The 16,512-nt window shown below is 39.7% G+C and overlaps 1 protein-coding gene across 1 annotated transcript in view; it reads right to left on the bottom strand.

The window, feature by feature from the left end:
- Window positions 1–2,486, bottom strand: part of grin2da (glutamate receptor, ionotropic, N-methyl D-aspartate 2D, a) — a 196,206-nt gene extending 193,720 nt beyond the window's left edge. Inside the window, exon 1 of the mRNA XM_066675472.1 lies at window positions 2,266–2,486. The gene's annotated coding sequence lies outside the window, so the exon portion shown is untranslated. The remainder of the gene's footprint in view (window positions 1–2,265) is intronic.
- Between the last annotated feature and the right edge of the window lie 14,026 nt (window positions 2,487–16,512).

Here is a 16,512-nt window from a genome sequence, read left to right as displayed (position 1 = left end):
AAGGCGGAGAGTGCTCTCAGCATTTCGCCGCTCTGATGAGCCGGAGTGAAAGAATGTCAATCAGTCACTCATTCCCTCCCGCGCCTCGAGTGATGCAACTTGGCTCTGATGCACAGGCCTATATGTGACAGGGCTGGATGTAGGAGGTGGCTCCTCGGAGCAGCTGTGGGTCTGACAAGTCTGAAATCCTGGCGAGCGTGATCGCAAAGGCTTAGGGGAGGGGAGAAATCAAAACCGGGATGTGGCCTCACTCCCTTTGCCTTCCTGAGACCTCAATGCCCATTTCCTGAGGGTCTATGTGCCCCAAATGCCCCCTCGCTGAGCTGGTTGCACCTCTATCAAATGTAACTGATTTACTGAGGCAAGTGAATGTAGACGGTTTTTTGGGGTAATTTTCGGTGTGGCACGTTCATGGTCTCAACAGCTGTATCCTAGAGAAGGCTTTGAAGTGGTGGTGTTCTGGGAACATGCCCAAAGTACACCAGAACCCCGCTTCTCTCTCTTCCTCCACCATGGCTGCCACACTCCCTGCTCTCTACAGCCATCAGACGAGGCTTCAGGTGACTCTTGCGGAACGGGGCTCTCCCGCAGGGACTTGTCTGAGACTGTCATGGCACTAATGAATTTCTCAGGCAGGTTGCCACAGACCTCAGCACTACAACTTGAATGAGGCGAGGAAAAAAGTGGGAGGGGGGGCTAGTGGTTGTGAGCATTTAGCCTGGTCTGGTCACCTTGGATAAATCTTGATAAAAAAGCTGAGTAAGTATCAGAAATCAGATAGCAACATATGAATTTAATATGAAGCTTATATATATATATATATGTTGCTATCTGATTTCTGATATATATATATATATATATGCTTCAAAGGCCAATGGATTGAGTTGTCAAGGCCATGGGCATTAAGACCTTGGCTGCCCAGTAACTAGTGTCGCAAAAAGCTTTTCATGGTTCTGAGTTTCAAACAGACACCACGTCAATTCCTAACCGTCAACACACACACACACACACATATATATATATATATATATATATATATATATATATATATATATATATATACAAGTTGAGGGGGGGTGTTTTAGTACTAACCCTTGTGAAAATGGATCAGAATTAGTAAAGCTAATAATGCTAACTGAACTCTATCATTCTGGTCATTTTTTCTTTCCTTTAGTGATTAAAATCGTCTAAACCATATATTTGAAAAAGAAGAAAACAAGAAAATGAGCCGAAATGTACGAAAACGTTGTCAATTTCGGCGACGCAGAGCCCAGGCGACGCTTTGCTACACAATATGACGAAGATTAATCAATCATTTGATCGCTACTCAGTAGCCTTACTCAAGGAGACACGAAGGAGGGATAGAGAGAGAGAGAGAGAGAGAGAGAGAGAGAGAGAGAGAGAGAGAGAGAGAGAGAGAGAGAGAGAGAGAGAGATGGACTGCTGTCAGAAATGAAACGAATGTGGGTCTGAGACTGAGGGAAAAAAGGTGAAATAAGTCCTTGTGTTACGCTGTTTCTCGACCGGTACCCTCTTGGCTACTAATTAACGCGTCCTGTGTTCACACGTTCCCTCACTACCGAGGTACTGAGGTAAAGACTACACTAAATACCCGAGTGTAAAGTTAGGAGGCAGCTATACGGAAAACAGAGAGACTGTGTGTGTGTATATATGTATGTGCCAGGAATTTCACGTTGTGAACACCTAAACCTATATTAACACCCGCATTGGAGAGACTTTCATATAGGGACTAAGCTGGTCCCAGCAACGTAATTATTACATTTTAAGATGAAGCCAAGCTTAGTGGTTACGGTCAATGTTAAGGTAAATCAATGAAATGAATGAAGGTCTATGTAATGACCCCACAATGAATAAAAACAAACGCATGTGTGTGTATGCGTGTGAGCGGCAACAGGGCTCAGTCAGAGCGTGCTTGTGTGTGTGTGTGTGTGTGTGTGTGTGTTTGCGCGCGTGAGAGAGTCCTTGTATGTGTTATAGCGGTGCACGCGCATCAATGACAGAAGGGTCAAAGCCGCTAGCCTTAGCACACCGGCCGGTGCACCGAGCACCGCGAGAAAAAGTGTCTCAGTCCTCTCACACAGAACCCGGACTCAGTCCCCTGACGCAGACGCCAAACGGCTGTCACAAGAGAAAGACTCGCCGTTTTCTGAAGGGCAAAGCCAGCCACACTTCAGCAGCACCACGAGAAATAAAAACGCACACACATTTAAAGTGGGGGGAGGGGGTGTAAACAGTCCTACTCACCGTCTCAGGATCCGGATACTCTGTTCTCCCCGCGGCACTTCACCCACTCTACATCCATTCCGTTGCTGTCCATTTCCACGTGTTGGTTTTTATTAATAACTGTTAATTGTAATTCGTCTCCTTCTCCTTTTTGTCCTTTCTTCCTTCTTTTTCTTTTCTCCTTCCCCCGGAACGTCTGTTTAAATACTGTACGTATACACAGTCTCGACCTTTCTTTACTCAGCCTGCCTACATGTTGCTGACTAGCTCTCTCTCCCTCCCTTTCCCCCGCTCTCTCTCTCTCTCTCTCTCTCTCTCTCTCTCTCTCTCTCTCCCTCTCTCTCTCTCTCACACACACACGCACTCTCTCAGTCTCTCTATCTCTCTCCAGTTATTTTGTTAAAATTCAGTATATACGCCCCGTCACCTAGCAACCTCTCTCTCTCTCTCTCTCTCTCTCTCTCTCTCTATCATTCTGGCGACACGTGTTGAATGCTAAACTTGGTGTGGAATATTTTGTGTTGTAACGACAGTGTAGATACGCTCCCCCAGCGGCGTATCAGTAGGCAATCAAAGATATTTATTACACACCAACCTCCTACCCCTACCCCAGCCGCCACCACGACCACCACATCTACCTTTCCTCCCCACCACCCTCTTTTCTCTTCTCGTCTTCTTCTCCGTCAAGAACTTAGCGTATACAGCGCGTACGCAACGTAAAAACGCCAGCAAACAAAAGAGGGGGGCTCTATCTGAACGAGTTATTTGACGCGACGCCTCCGGTTCCTCCGGGAGCTCAACTTTTCATCGGGAATTCGAGCACGTCTTCATGTTCCGTCTAAAGGTACACCAGAACTCCGCGCTCTGTAATTGGACGGAGACCTATCAGTGCTTTAATCGCAGCAAATTGTTTGGGTTTTTTTTCTTCTTCTTCTTTGTTGTTAGTGTTGTTGCAGGGAGCAAGAATGAGGCGAGCTCTCGGGAGAAATACCAAACTCCCGAGGGTTCTTATCTGCCTCTATTGTATTGTTCCCTCATCCAGTCATTTTGTCCCCGGCTGGACATCTGGGTGTTAAGAGTGCGGTAGAGAATGCGTGGCACCCCGCTTAGCGCACTCCTGCCTTATCTGGAGGTAATCATGAACAACAGAGTGTGAGTGTGTGTGAGAGAGGGAGAGAACGTAGAAAGAGAGGGACAAGGGAGAGAGAGAGAGGGGTGTGTTGTTGTGCATGCATTATGTGTGTCTGTGTGTGTATGTCCAGCTAAGGTAGCACGCCTCATATTTCATCCTGACTGTGTTTGTGCGTAAATACCAAGGGCCCTTCAGTTGCCTTCAAATGTTAAAAATAGGCTTAATTAATTTAAAAGCGACCCAAGAGTTATGTCTGTTTTGAATCGTGCCAGTAATTGGAGGACAGGGTCTTGACCTCTGTCTGCAGCTATGAAACAATAAACTAAAATTAATAAAACAATCATTTTCTCTGTGGTGACATCATGTCTCAGTAAAAATAATAAAACACATTTAAACTGAATGCAGAATATTAAATTAAATTAAAATATTATTATTAAAAGGGCGGCACGGTGGCGCAGCAGGTAGTGTTGCAGTCACACAGCTCCAGGGGCCTGGAGGTTGCGGGTTCGATTCCCGCTCAGGGTGACTGTCTCTGAGGAGTTGGTGTGTTCTCCCCGTGTCTGTGTGGGTTTTTTCCGGGTGCTCTGGTTTCTTTCCACAGTCCAAAAAAAATAAATAAATAACACGTGTTGGTAGGTGGATTGGTGACTCAAAAGTGTCCGTAGGTGTGAGTGAATGTGTGTGTGTCTTGCCCTGTGAAGGACTGGCCCCCCCTCCAGGGTGTATGGTCCCACTGTGACCCTGAACTGGATAAGTGGTTACAGATAATGAATGAATATAAAAAATGCCGGCATTTCCATCAGTTTTGTTTAAGCAGCAAAACTCATCACCTTCTATATCCAAATTCTACAAACCCATATCCAGAAAAGACTCCAGAAAACAAGTTTAAAAACGGATGCCTGAAATACATTCAGAAAGCTGTGACAGAGACATGTTCTTGATGCCCCATACATTTTCAATAGGAGACAGACATGCACACGCCCTGTCTATGAAGCCACACTGCTGTAATTTGTGCAGAAGTGGGCCTGACATTGTCCTCCTGAGAAAAGAGCCCTCTTGATTGCAGCATTTGTCTCTCCAAAATACTATTTTTTTTTTTCTATAGCGTTTTGTTTACACACTATGTATCATGATATTTCATTTTTTGATGTTTATGAACTTGGAACAGAGAAAGAAGACAGAAATCAGAATGAATTGAAGACAGAAAAAACAGAATGAATAAAATTATTGTCTTTCAACATTTTACAAGCTGTGCTACTCTAAAACCCACTATACTGGCAGTGTTCAAAGAATGGTATTTGGTAATTAAGGGGAGATATTTATCACAGAGTTGATAAAAATCATAACATTACTCCCCACCCCAGTAGAGAAAATTATTAACAATTGCCAACTTATGAAGGAGTAACCAGTTAGTATCAGTTATATGAGAGATGAAGTTCAACGTGTATTTACTATTTACTTTTATGAAACAGCCAGCTTTGTGTTGTTATAGATTTAACTGCTGCTGTGTATAATGTTTTGATTTAATTCAAATCACATTTAATCCTCATGGTCTAAGGAAATTTTCTCAATTTTTTCTTGTCTTCTTAAATTAGCCTTTAAACACACATGCACATAACATTACCTCCATATCATGAATCAAACCCCTCAGGTTCTGAAGCTATGTTATGTTCATCTACCAAAAATGCTGCAAAATCAGCAGCAGTAACTATCTGCACTATATTTTACGTTTCTGAAATGTTTTCGGTTTTCTGAAATGGTTAAATTCTTTGTGATTTTCTGAGAGGCCATTGGTCAGTTTCATACAAATATATACAGACACACAAATCCAATCATTACACACAGTGAGAGGCATTTTGTGTATCTCATTCCATTTTCATTGCCTCATAAATCCGGATGTTTGTCACATGTGGATCTGGTGATAAGATGGAATGTTTAATTATATTTCTGCTCTATTATTCCAAAAATATTAACACAAAAATATTGAATTTGACACACTGGCATATTAATAGATCCCTGAGGTACAAAAAGAGAGAAGAGGGACATTTTATTATTATATGCACATAGCCATGTTATTGGCATCGTATTATGAACTTGAGGTTGAGAATACCATTCTGAGAGGAATTTCCTTGTTTATTGGGGCATCAGGAGTTAATAGGTCTGGATACCTTTTTGACACGTTGCAGTAGAGGGCTTTTAGATAAAAAAATTAAAATAAAACATAGTTAAAACAGAGATTTAAACCATTTATAAACATTTATAAACTGGTATAACATTTTATTTTCTTTATTGTTTATAGAGACCACAAGCATACAATAATGTAGAATGCCATTTTCAGAACTTGAATAGTTAATTTTATAGTGTGAGTGATGGCATGAACAATTATAATGTATTACGTTTTTTAAAAAGGGGAAATATTGTGAAAAAACTTATGTCTCCAAACTCATGTCAAGTCTCCAAACAGAGGGCTGGACCTAGGTTAATGTGAGAGTGCCCTGTTACAGGGTTAAAAGGAGCAAAACAAGCACAAGGAGCAGGAAAAATAAGACTACTGATTAATATAGGAAAACAGAGAAGAAAGAGAATCAACAGAAAGTGGCTAATATCCAGAGCATCTGCTCCTTGCTCCTGGGCCCTTGCTCTGACCTGAGCTGTATCTCATTCTCTTTTAAAGGAACAGACACTGAAATCAGTCATTCTGAACAGGGCTGTTTAGATGTTTAGGGTAATGTCTAATGTCTAGGTACAGTTTAATTTAATGATATTTTGATCAAAGCGTATCATAAATCAGAAGATAATTCCTCATACAGGCAGAGTATGCTACCATTAGACTATTTATCTAGATGGCAGAGTTAGGAGTCACAGAAAGTCTCTGACATATGGACATTAGGAAACAGTACTAACTTATACCTGACTGAGATTCATCGTTTGAAGGGATCCATAGACCAGGAGTGTAATTTCATAGATGTGGATACCTTGAGAAGCAAGCCTCATTCATCAACTGTGATTTTTTGCTCAGATTGGACGTGACTGTGTGGAAAGGGTGAACAAATAAAACTTTTGAGATAATATTGTTTTAAAACTTCAAAACCAGACAAGCTAGAAATTCATGTGTGTATCATGTTTCTCTCAGGAGGACAACAAACAGCTTGTATCAGTTTTATGTTACTAGGACAAGACTGTGGGAAAACAACCTGGCCGGCTTGCTTTTACTGCTGTGCCAAGAGATGGGCTGAATTCCAAATGTCTCCCTACACCCTTTGTAGTGCATACTGTACATATATCACCGGTGTGAATGCAGCAAGTCTGATTGAACAAAATCTGATTTGACATGTCCATACAGCCCTGAAAATATTTGAGCCACTTCAGCCTGGAAATGTGAACATAGTCTATGTTGATGATCAACTTCTTACTAATTATGGTTCATGGATCTCTCATTCTAGACTTGAGCTCACTCCTAAACCCATGCAGTTGTAGAATCAGACAGTTCCACGCTCTAAGAGACCCAATTTCCCTTTACATATTAAATTAATTTAAGCTGTTGTAACAGTGTTCTGTGCAACACTGCCTATGGGAGATATTTGAGCCAATCACCTACATGGCCCTAGCAGTGGTTGTGTAGAAATTTTCTCTCCAGTTGACTATTAGACTAAATGATAACCTGAGGTACGGCTAACTCTAATGTGCAGCTTGAAATGAAAGCCCTCTCATAACATGGGAGCCTTGTCAGATACTGGGTTTTCAAAAGGACGCTTGGCTTAACAGGATTTTTGCAGCCATGAAATCAGAATGGTGTATACAATTCTATGTACATCTAAATTGGCAATGATTTTAGCAAGCAACAACTTACTACTTGATGCCTTTCTAGTGCTTTTATGACAAAACCACTCCTTGATGTCTGATAAAATATCAGTAACAAATGACTGGTAAAAATGTGCAAGGTGTAGTGTTGTTACACAGCTCCAGGGCCTTGGGGTCCTGGGTTCAATCCTCGCCTCAGATCACTGTTATTGAGGGGTTTGATGTGCTCTCCCTGTGTCCATGTGGGTTTAATCCAGGAGCTTCATTTTTCTCCCACAATCCTAAAACACATATTGGTAGGTAGATTAGGTCCATGAACTTGTCCATGGTTGTGAAAGTGTGAGTGACTGGGTGAATGTGTGTGCCTGTGATGGACTTCTTTTGCCCTGTCCAGTCAGTGTGTGTCCCATCCTTGTGCCCAAAGATCCTAGGAAGGTTTCAGGCCCATCATGAGCCTGAACAGGATGACATTGTTAGAGAAGATGAATGAATGCATGAATGAATCAATAGTAAACAAACATAAGACATCACATAGTATTGTGTACAGTGCTTGTGCTAATAGCTGTATTTGTCCTCAGAATTTAGAATGCAATTTTTTTGCACTTCCTGTGTATGCTTCATGAATTAATGAGTGACCCTAAGCTGCATCAAGGCCACAGGTACTTGAAAGTGGGGATAAGAGTTTATAACAGTAACTGCATTAGACTCTTGGCAACCTTGTGCATGACTAAATTTCCTAATCTTTCTTGTAATCTGATAAACCATGACTTATGGTCGTTTTGAGTGTAGTTTTATATTGCCTGGGTGTCTATAGCTAATATATATATATATAATTTGTCATCCAAACTTTTGTCCCCAATCACTGTCAGTGGGTAGTAGCAAAATAAATAAATAAATAAATGTGTGAGGGGCTGTGAGATAGCGGATGGTGCAAACATGACTCAGGCTAGAAATGTTGAGATGGCTTCAACTTTATGCAAATTACACACAGCAGCCATGCCGCACTGACCAGTCAGACAAAAGCAACTTTTTGTTGTCCGTGCACAATAAATGTGTTCAAGAGGACAAAACTAATCCCATCTCTTTACTCTTTTCCAAGAAAATGATGGCCCACTGATGGAAATTACCTGTTAGGTTCTCCTGCATTTTACACCAGACCAGCTGCCCACCATTCTTCTACATCTGCCAGCCATGGACCACTTACCATTACTCACCATCATCAATTACAAAGCATACACAGACTCGGATCAGTAACACTCATTATTATTATTATTATTATATTGTTATTCTGTAAGGCTGCTTTGCTTTACATCAGTTGTAAAAAGTGCTATATAAATTCTGATTGATTGATTGATTGGCTGATTACAGGGCATTATATAAATAAATTCTGTTTGATTGATTGACTGATTATTAGTTCTGTCGTTAGCTGTGCACTTTTGTCTGGGTTCCCCATGTTATTTGATTAATCTCTATATTTATATTTGAGGGTAAATATGTGTCACTGAATGCCACTGTATTAAAATATTTTTAAATATTTTAACTGCAGTCACACTTCACAGATATATTAAATTCAAAAAGGCATTTTTTATAACCAGCCTACTTGAAAATAATTCATTTGATAACTTCATAATTAACACATTCATTTGCATTTTGCATTGTATACAGACACTCCCCTCAAGCAGCAAGGCACTAGTAAAGGAAGTGGACAGAGAATTCCGCACTACATGCATTGGACAGGGACCGTTTGGAATGTCATACTGGGAAGAAGCTAATGGCAGAGACTGGCAGGTGACATTAAACTAAGGCGATCAGTTAATCTACAAATTGAACCAACAAACATTGGATCTATTTTATTAGTCATGTATTTGTATTTTCTCCACATGTCTGGGAAGGTTTATGCAAAATTAAAGCAATGTTAATGTAGATTTACAGTACACTCCCAGGTTAGGTTGTTTACATTAACCTGGACAATTATCCTATATACTGTCATGACTAGTAGCAACATTTATAAAACCTTATGAACATGACTACTGGAGTTTAACCCTACCAAACTATTGTAAATCTTGGCTAAACTCCTGTTTGTAAGTTCACCCTTAAACTCTTCTGAAAGAAAATCCACAAAGGATCACTTCAATCACTGGATTTGCCAATATTTAGAAATTCAGTATTTAACCAGCTGCATTGCTCTGACACTGCCGCAAGTGCAGTAGTCTTATACTGCCTTTGTGCTCCTCAAAACTGATTGCATCCTGTTGTATCTGATAGTGACATTGGCCAAAACTTGTTGTGCTACCAGCCTGAAGAATGGGGGTGATATATTTCTTAATACTACAACACTATCCCTTTAGTCCTTTAAGGCTGTTATTCTAAAATACAAACACAGTTTTTTCATTGTGGTTTGGTTGCCCATTGTGATATAGTGTATAATGCAGGATGTAGTGCCTTTACCCATTGCTAAGGCCAAGGTCAACGCAAGCGTCCACACATTCCTCTTGTGCGACAGCACTGCATTAGTAACCATGTTGTGTAGGACCAAAGATCAACATTAAGGTTGCATATCATCTCCTCTGCCTTTTCAACTCCCTTGAAATTGCTTGGGCCTTTGGTTTTTGCCCTTGATGCTGCTGACCTCCACATGTCCCAATTACACAGGAAAACAGAAGCAACAAATCTGTGTCCTCTGGGTTACGGAATAATTGAGGAGTCTGTGTCCCTCTGTTGAGCAGAAGACTCTGGGAAGCAGAAAGTGTGTAGTTGTCAGGTCTTTATATAAAGATATTGTAACATGCTTTGAAAGCTTGTCCATCTTCTTAAGGTATAGCAACAAAGGCTTATACAAATGAGTAAAGAAACAAGGAATGGAGCTGGTTTGTTGCTACAGTAACACACCTGATGTATCAGTTTGTCTAGTTAATGTCATTGTCACACAGCTCCAGGTTCTTGGGGTTATGGGTTTAATCCCAACCTCTGGTCCCTGTCTGGGGAGCTTGGTGTTCTCCTCAAGACTGTGTGGGTTTCTCCCAGGTACTCTGGCTTCTTCCCACAAGCCCAAAACACAAAAAACAAGTGAATTTGCTATTCAAAACTGTCCATCAATATGACTGTGTGAATATGCAAAGCCCTGTTATGCATCCAGTGAGTCCAGGAAGGCTCTGGATCAGTGCTTGATTTGAGCTAGATCCTGCCAGAAAAAGATCTGGTACTTCTCACATTTGGAGCCCAAGCCTTCCAGAACCTATTTATGTGGATCTGTGTTTTTAGGTAGAAAAATATAATCCTCTTTAAATAGACAAATATAAATATAATCCCTTATAACCCAAATCCACCCAGTCTGTACATAGCATGTTTCTTCCATGGTTCTTTGCGTCAGGGGCATAAAGGATCCCAGAGTGTATCATAATTCATTCATTCATTGTATATAAACACTTATCCAGTTCAGGGTCACGGGGGGTCCAGAACCACGGGGCGCAAGGCGGGAACACACCCTGAAGGGGGTGCCAGTAGCATAATGAGGAAAAGAACGACACCGGTAGCCACATTAGCCCTTTCGTCATAGAATCTAATGGAAAACTGTTAGCATGTCAGAGTAATGCGTTTCTCTTGAGTGAGTTATTCATACACAGATCATATAGAAGCCTTAGTAATTTTCTCATTTCACTTTTTTGTTTTGTTTTGTGTGTAAGAGACTACAGACACAAACCACATATTCCTTTGTCTCAGTCCCCTGTTTTTGGACTGTGGGAGGAGAACCATGTGGACACAGGGAGATCACACCACTTTACAGACAGTCACCTGGAGCAGGGCTCGAACCCACAACCCCAGCCCCACATGCTGGAGCTGCGCTACTGTGCCACCTAATATAAATATATAATATTTTATTTAATATAGCAGTCTAAACATTGTATTTGAGTAGTCTGCTTAAGTAATGAGTAGGTCCCCAATATGACATCTTCTCTACACTGACTCTACACATCATATACAACCCCTGAATAGCTAGCTAGCTAGAGTAATTGGCAATCAGAGCTATTAACTAAATTTGTAAGGTTAGGTCCAAAAACCATTTCTCCTCCTTGATCAAAAAACTCAGTTTGATCATTTTCATGACAGCTCTGAACATATGACATATGACTGTATGCTACTCAGAAAAAAAAAGCATTTTGTAAACAACTATGTTTGGAAGAGAAGGTGGCCATGCACACTCAGGGAATCCTCTGTTCATGGGATGTGGAATTCACAGCACTGGAAGACTGGCCTTTTGCCATGTTCTTCTGTATTCTTCTATTGTGTGCTTTTGGCAGAAGACAAGGACTTCCGCTAACTGCAGGTACTCTCCATCTGCACACTCTGGAGCACTAGATGTTGCCTTGGCACCAGGCAGCTCTAGCAGTGAGGTCTGGGGAAATTCTTGTCCTCGTCCATTGTCACACATTCCCAGGGCCAACCTCCCCTTCTGAGCTGGTGCTCAACTCCAACAAGTAGTACCACACAATACCCCAGAGAGCACAGCTGAGAAAGTGTTTATCCCTACAATGCCCCACACAGCAGGTCCTGATCCATGCCGCTGGTATTTGCTTCCTGTAAGAGCAATGTATTTAGCTTCACCAATTTACCGATTTACCAATTGACATCAGTAATGTTTATGGTGGATTCACACTGGATAAGAAATCTTTGTGAAAATAACAGATGCAAGTGGCTACTCAATTGCTTTCACACATTTACTGCACATTTTTCCTGAAGCATGCACTCCAGAAAAAGGACTTAAAACGTCTATTCAGATGGGATTAAAACTTCTGAGATACTCCAGAAATAATTACTTTAGCCCACATCCACAGGTAAAACTAATCCCATCCAAATAGGGCTTTAGATTAAACATCCCATATTTCTGTACTCTTTGAGTCATATGTAAATAAATGCTTAGCATTGCACCTATGCTGGATAATGTGTTTTCCTTGGTGTAAGTTTAGTTTTCTCAGCCAATGAGAGTCATATCTCAAAATAAGTGCATATAATCTGATGAAGAATGAAGATTGAACGTTTGTGGTTTGGGTTTATAAGGCCAGAGAAGATCATATTAGGTGTCTCCTGGGGAATCTGTGAATACCTTAAAGTAGCTTATGTTGTAAAAAGTTTCAGTTGTTCATACTAATGTCTAGAAGCCATCAACCATCTAACAAGTCCGCCCCTTCCCTTCAAGAGTTTGCTTCCCTGTTTCTAAAGCGCCTCCTTGTACAGACAAGGATGGTCTTCAGAAATGTACCTAAACCAAAATAAAGATTTTCTTTTTGTGAATGTGGCTAAAATTGTGAGTTATTGTAAGAAACTTATTGGTGTCAAGTAAGGTAGCTATGTTGCTTTATACTCTCACTCGTGTTAAATTTTGGAAGCCATAATTACTGATTGTAAACCGTACTTTAAACATGTTTAAAGTATTGTTTGAAACATCTTAAATGACCAAAGAAAAGTAACTAAACTACAAAATACAATTAAAAAATATATATTAATTATGTTCTTAGTGTTTCATTATTCACTCAGCAATATTCCAGTTTGGTCAACTATTCCACTTTGCACAAATAAAGAGCCACCCTATTTCACAAGGAATAAATAAAGGGCAGAAATTAGGGGTCATGTGACAATACTGAAAGTTTTCAAAATCAAATGAAATTTTGCCCAATATTTTTTCCCTTCAAAAGTGGAATAAAAAAAGTATTCAGAGAATTACATTTAGTTTTTTATTCCAAAAGTTGAATTAAAAAAACTTGGAAAGCATTTTGGAAAAGTCTGTTTGCACTTGAGAACCATCATAATAGACAAGTACAGATCAATCACAGGCTATCCTAGATCGTGAACCTGAAAGTGCATATTGGAAAAATGTTAATTTGTCATGCTAATATTCACATTTTACCTCCTGTTATCTGACCTATTATGACATGTTTTTCAGATTTGTAAGTCTTCTCAGAAGCAAAGATGGGCAGAGGTTCCCCAGTCTGTGAAAAACTGCTTCTAAAAATAGTGGAAACAATTTCTGAAAAGTGTTCCTCAATGTAAAATTGCGAAAGACCACAGTCTACAGTACATAATATAATCAAAAGAGTCATAAAATCAAGGCAGACAGCCAATATTGGATAGTCGTGATCTTTAAGCCCTCAGACCGTACTGAATTGAATTAGGCATGATTCTCTACTGGAAATAACCAGCTTGTTATCAGCACACAGTTCAAAATCCTACATCCATGATGGTATGGGGTTGTGTTAGTCCCTATGGCATGGGTAGCTTATACATCTGGAAAGACAAAGTCAATGCTAAACAGTATATAGGTTTTAAAACAACACATGCTCCCATCCAGGCATCTCTTTCAGGGAAGGCCTTGCATATTTCAGCATGACAATGTTAAACCAAATACTACTGCCATCACAACATAATGGCTTTGAAGAAGATGAGTCTGTGTACTTAACTGGGTGCCTGCAGTCCATAATTTAGAACATTTGGCGCATAAGGAAATGAAAAATCCAGCAAAGAAAACCCAGGACTGTTGAACAAAATCCTACATCAGACCAGAATGGGGCAATATTACTCCTCTAAATCTCCAGCATTTGATCCCCTCACTTCCCGGGTGTTTACAGACTGTAGTTAAAAGAAATAGCACATTAAAAGTAACTATTTACAGTCACTAAAGGTACAAATGGTGCAAATGTACCTTTAAAGTTACAACAGTGTTTTTAAAGTCAAGTTGTGTTCCCTAAAGGTACATTACATCACCAGTGAAAATAAGGCTCATTTTGGGCCAGACAAACCACTGTTCTCCAATCCTCTTTCTGCAGCAGATATATTCTGTTTTACTGCAACTGTTGCTTCTACTCGGGATGAAGTGGGGTGTATGGAATCGACACAACTGGGTCTATGAGATTTACAAATAATTGCATTCTGTTTATTTATTTATAAATTATGCACATTTATTTTACACAGCATCCCAACTGGTTTGGAATTGGTTTTGTATAATACATATAAAGCAATAGTAGTCAGATCTACAAACTCAGTTCCATGTATTTCAGCAAAACATAAATAAATAAATAATTGTGGATTTTTAGTTTAGACAAAGTGTTGTGTGAGTTCACACCTGAACTGTTTATGACTTATTTTTGACTTATTATTTTTAAGCAAATGTTGCACAAAAACAGAAGTGCCTAACCAACTCTTCCAAGACTTAAAGTGCTTAGAATTGCTTTCCAATTGCTGGCAAACACAGTGCAAATGTTGCAAGAGCAGACAAAGGAACACTAAAACAAAGGATCCACGTATAAACAAGCAAGACAAGCAAGTAAGAACACATGAGTCAGGAAGTGTTACAGATTATAACACATGTAAGAAGACTGTAGTAGAGAAGAAACTTGGTGTAAAAAACAGAAGCAAAGCAAAGCACAAGAAGATCAAGAATACAATGACAGGGGAAGAGCTGGATGTCACATTTTATTAATCCTACTAAAGTTATTTGGTTATAAAGTTACCTCTGATATTATTGGTACCTCTGATGTATGGGGCTTAGCCCACTATACACACCTCTAATTACTGTCTCCATATTAGCACATGTTCAGTACCTCTGATAAGACTATATAAAATAACTGCACTGTATTAAATCACAGCAGCACCAAATTGTATGCCACAATACTTCTCTGCATTACTTCAACTTGAAGGCATTGGAGTTGATCTGTGCTGTTAAGGAAATTAATATTAAATCAAAAAGAAAAAGGAGGTTTTATCATACATTTTGTTGAGTACAAGTTAAGCATCATTGAAATAAGTATATACAAAATATCATATCGTATATTAATTCATCCTTAATTTGCCCTTATGTATGACACTTCCTTACACACACACACAAACATCCACCCACTCATCTACCCACTTTGTAAACAACATAACGAGCATTAATTCTCAGTTGTTATTAATGTTTTGTTGATTGATTCACAAATTATAACTGGTTATATATGCTTAACTGGTTATATATGCTTAACTGGTTATATCCGTGTGTCAAAAAATTATAGTCCTATACACAAAAATGTTCAAATGTGATGGGTCAAAATGTGTTTTATATATCATAAAAAATGTCTCGTAAAAAAGTGTAATAATAATAATAATATGAAATAGTATTTCTAGTTTGTAGAAATCGTTTCCTCTATTTTACAGTGTGCCCATTGCTGACACAAGCAATCTATTGTCCACACAGAGCTTATACACTAAAATATTCATAGAATGGCATGGAATGAAATGGGACACTTTGGAGCAGCTGCATGTCAACCTAAGTTCACCAAGTTAAATGTGAGCCATGGGAGAGAGCAGTATAAGACCCTTGGCCTTTGGCTTTGCTTGGAGTGGTTGTTATTCACAACTAACCATTCAATACTGGGAGTAAAGTTGAACTAAACTAAACTTCACATGGCTGAATGCAATCATATCCTCACTGCAATTTTCCAAAATAGTCTAAAGCCTTCCTAAACTCTATGTTAACGAAAACATTGACATAGCATAAAAGCATACAAACAGATAAAAATAATCATTTTATTTTATTTGTTCTTCATCTATTTCTCTGCTTACTATCTTTGCCCCCTTTCATCCTGTCCTTCAATGTTCAGGACCACCACAGAGCAGGAATGATGTGGTAGTAAGTCATTCCCAGCACTGCAGTGATACTGACGTTATGGTGTTTTAAGCTGGTATAAGGCAGTGCTTCTGGAGTTTTTAACCCCTCAAACTCCACCAACCAAAAATGACCACTGAAGAAGGACTAGAGGACGACCAACACAAATTGTTCAGCAACAGATCCGCTACAGTTTCTGACTTCTACAACACGGAGCAACAAGGTGAGGATGCACTAACAGAGTGGACAGTGGGTGAACCCAAGGTCATAACGTTATGGTTGGTTGGTATACATAAATACAATAAATAAATAAACAATTTATGGGCAGCATTTGTGGACACTTGCTTATGTCTTAATGTTCAGATCTTAATGACCCTGCTTTTGCAGTAACAGGTACTATCATTCTAGGAAGGATAGCATCTCTGTAAGGATCCGATGGTGTTCATCTACAGGAATGTTATTGAGGTCAAGTACTCATGATGGATAATTAGTTCTGGGTTATAAAACCCTGCTCCAACTCATCCTAAAGGTGCTGTATCACTCCAGAGAGCTGTTACACTATTCCCAACTCTACTGCTGGTGGAATTTATACTCCTCTAGCCCACATTTAACATTGAGCATGGTGATCTTAGGCTTGTTTGCCACTGCTTCAGAGCACTCCATTTACTTTTTAAGACATTAAGCAATGTATATGTACAAGACA

This window comes from Hoplias malabaricus, chromosome 6, assembly GCF_029633855.1.
Source record: "Hoplias malabaricus isolate fHopMal1 chromosome 6, fHopMal1.hap1, whole genome shotgun sequence".
NCBI classification, from domain to species: Eukaryota; Metazoa; Chordata; class Actinopteri; order Characiformes; family Erythrinidae; genus Hoplias; species Hoplias malabaricus.
Note: the sequence above shows the minus strand (reverse complement) of the source record. Positions and strands in the feature narration are given on the sequence as shown.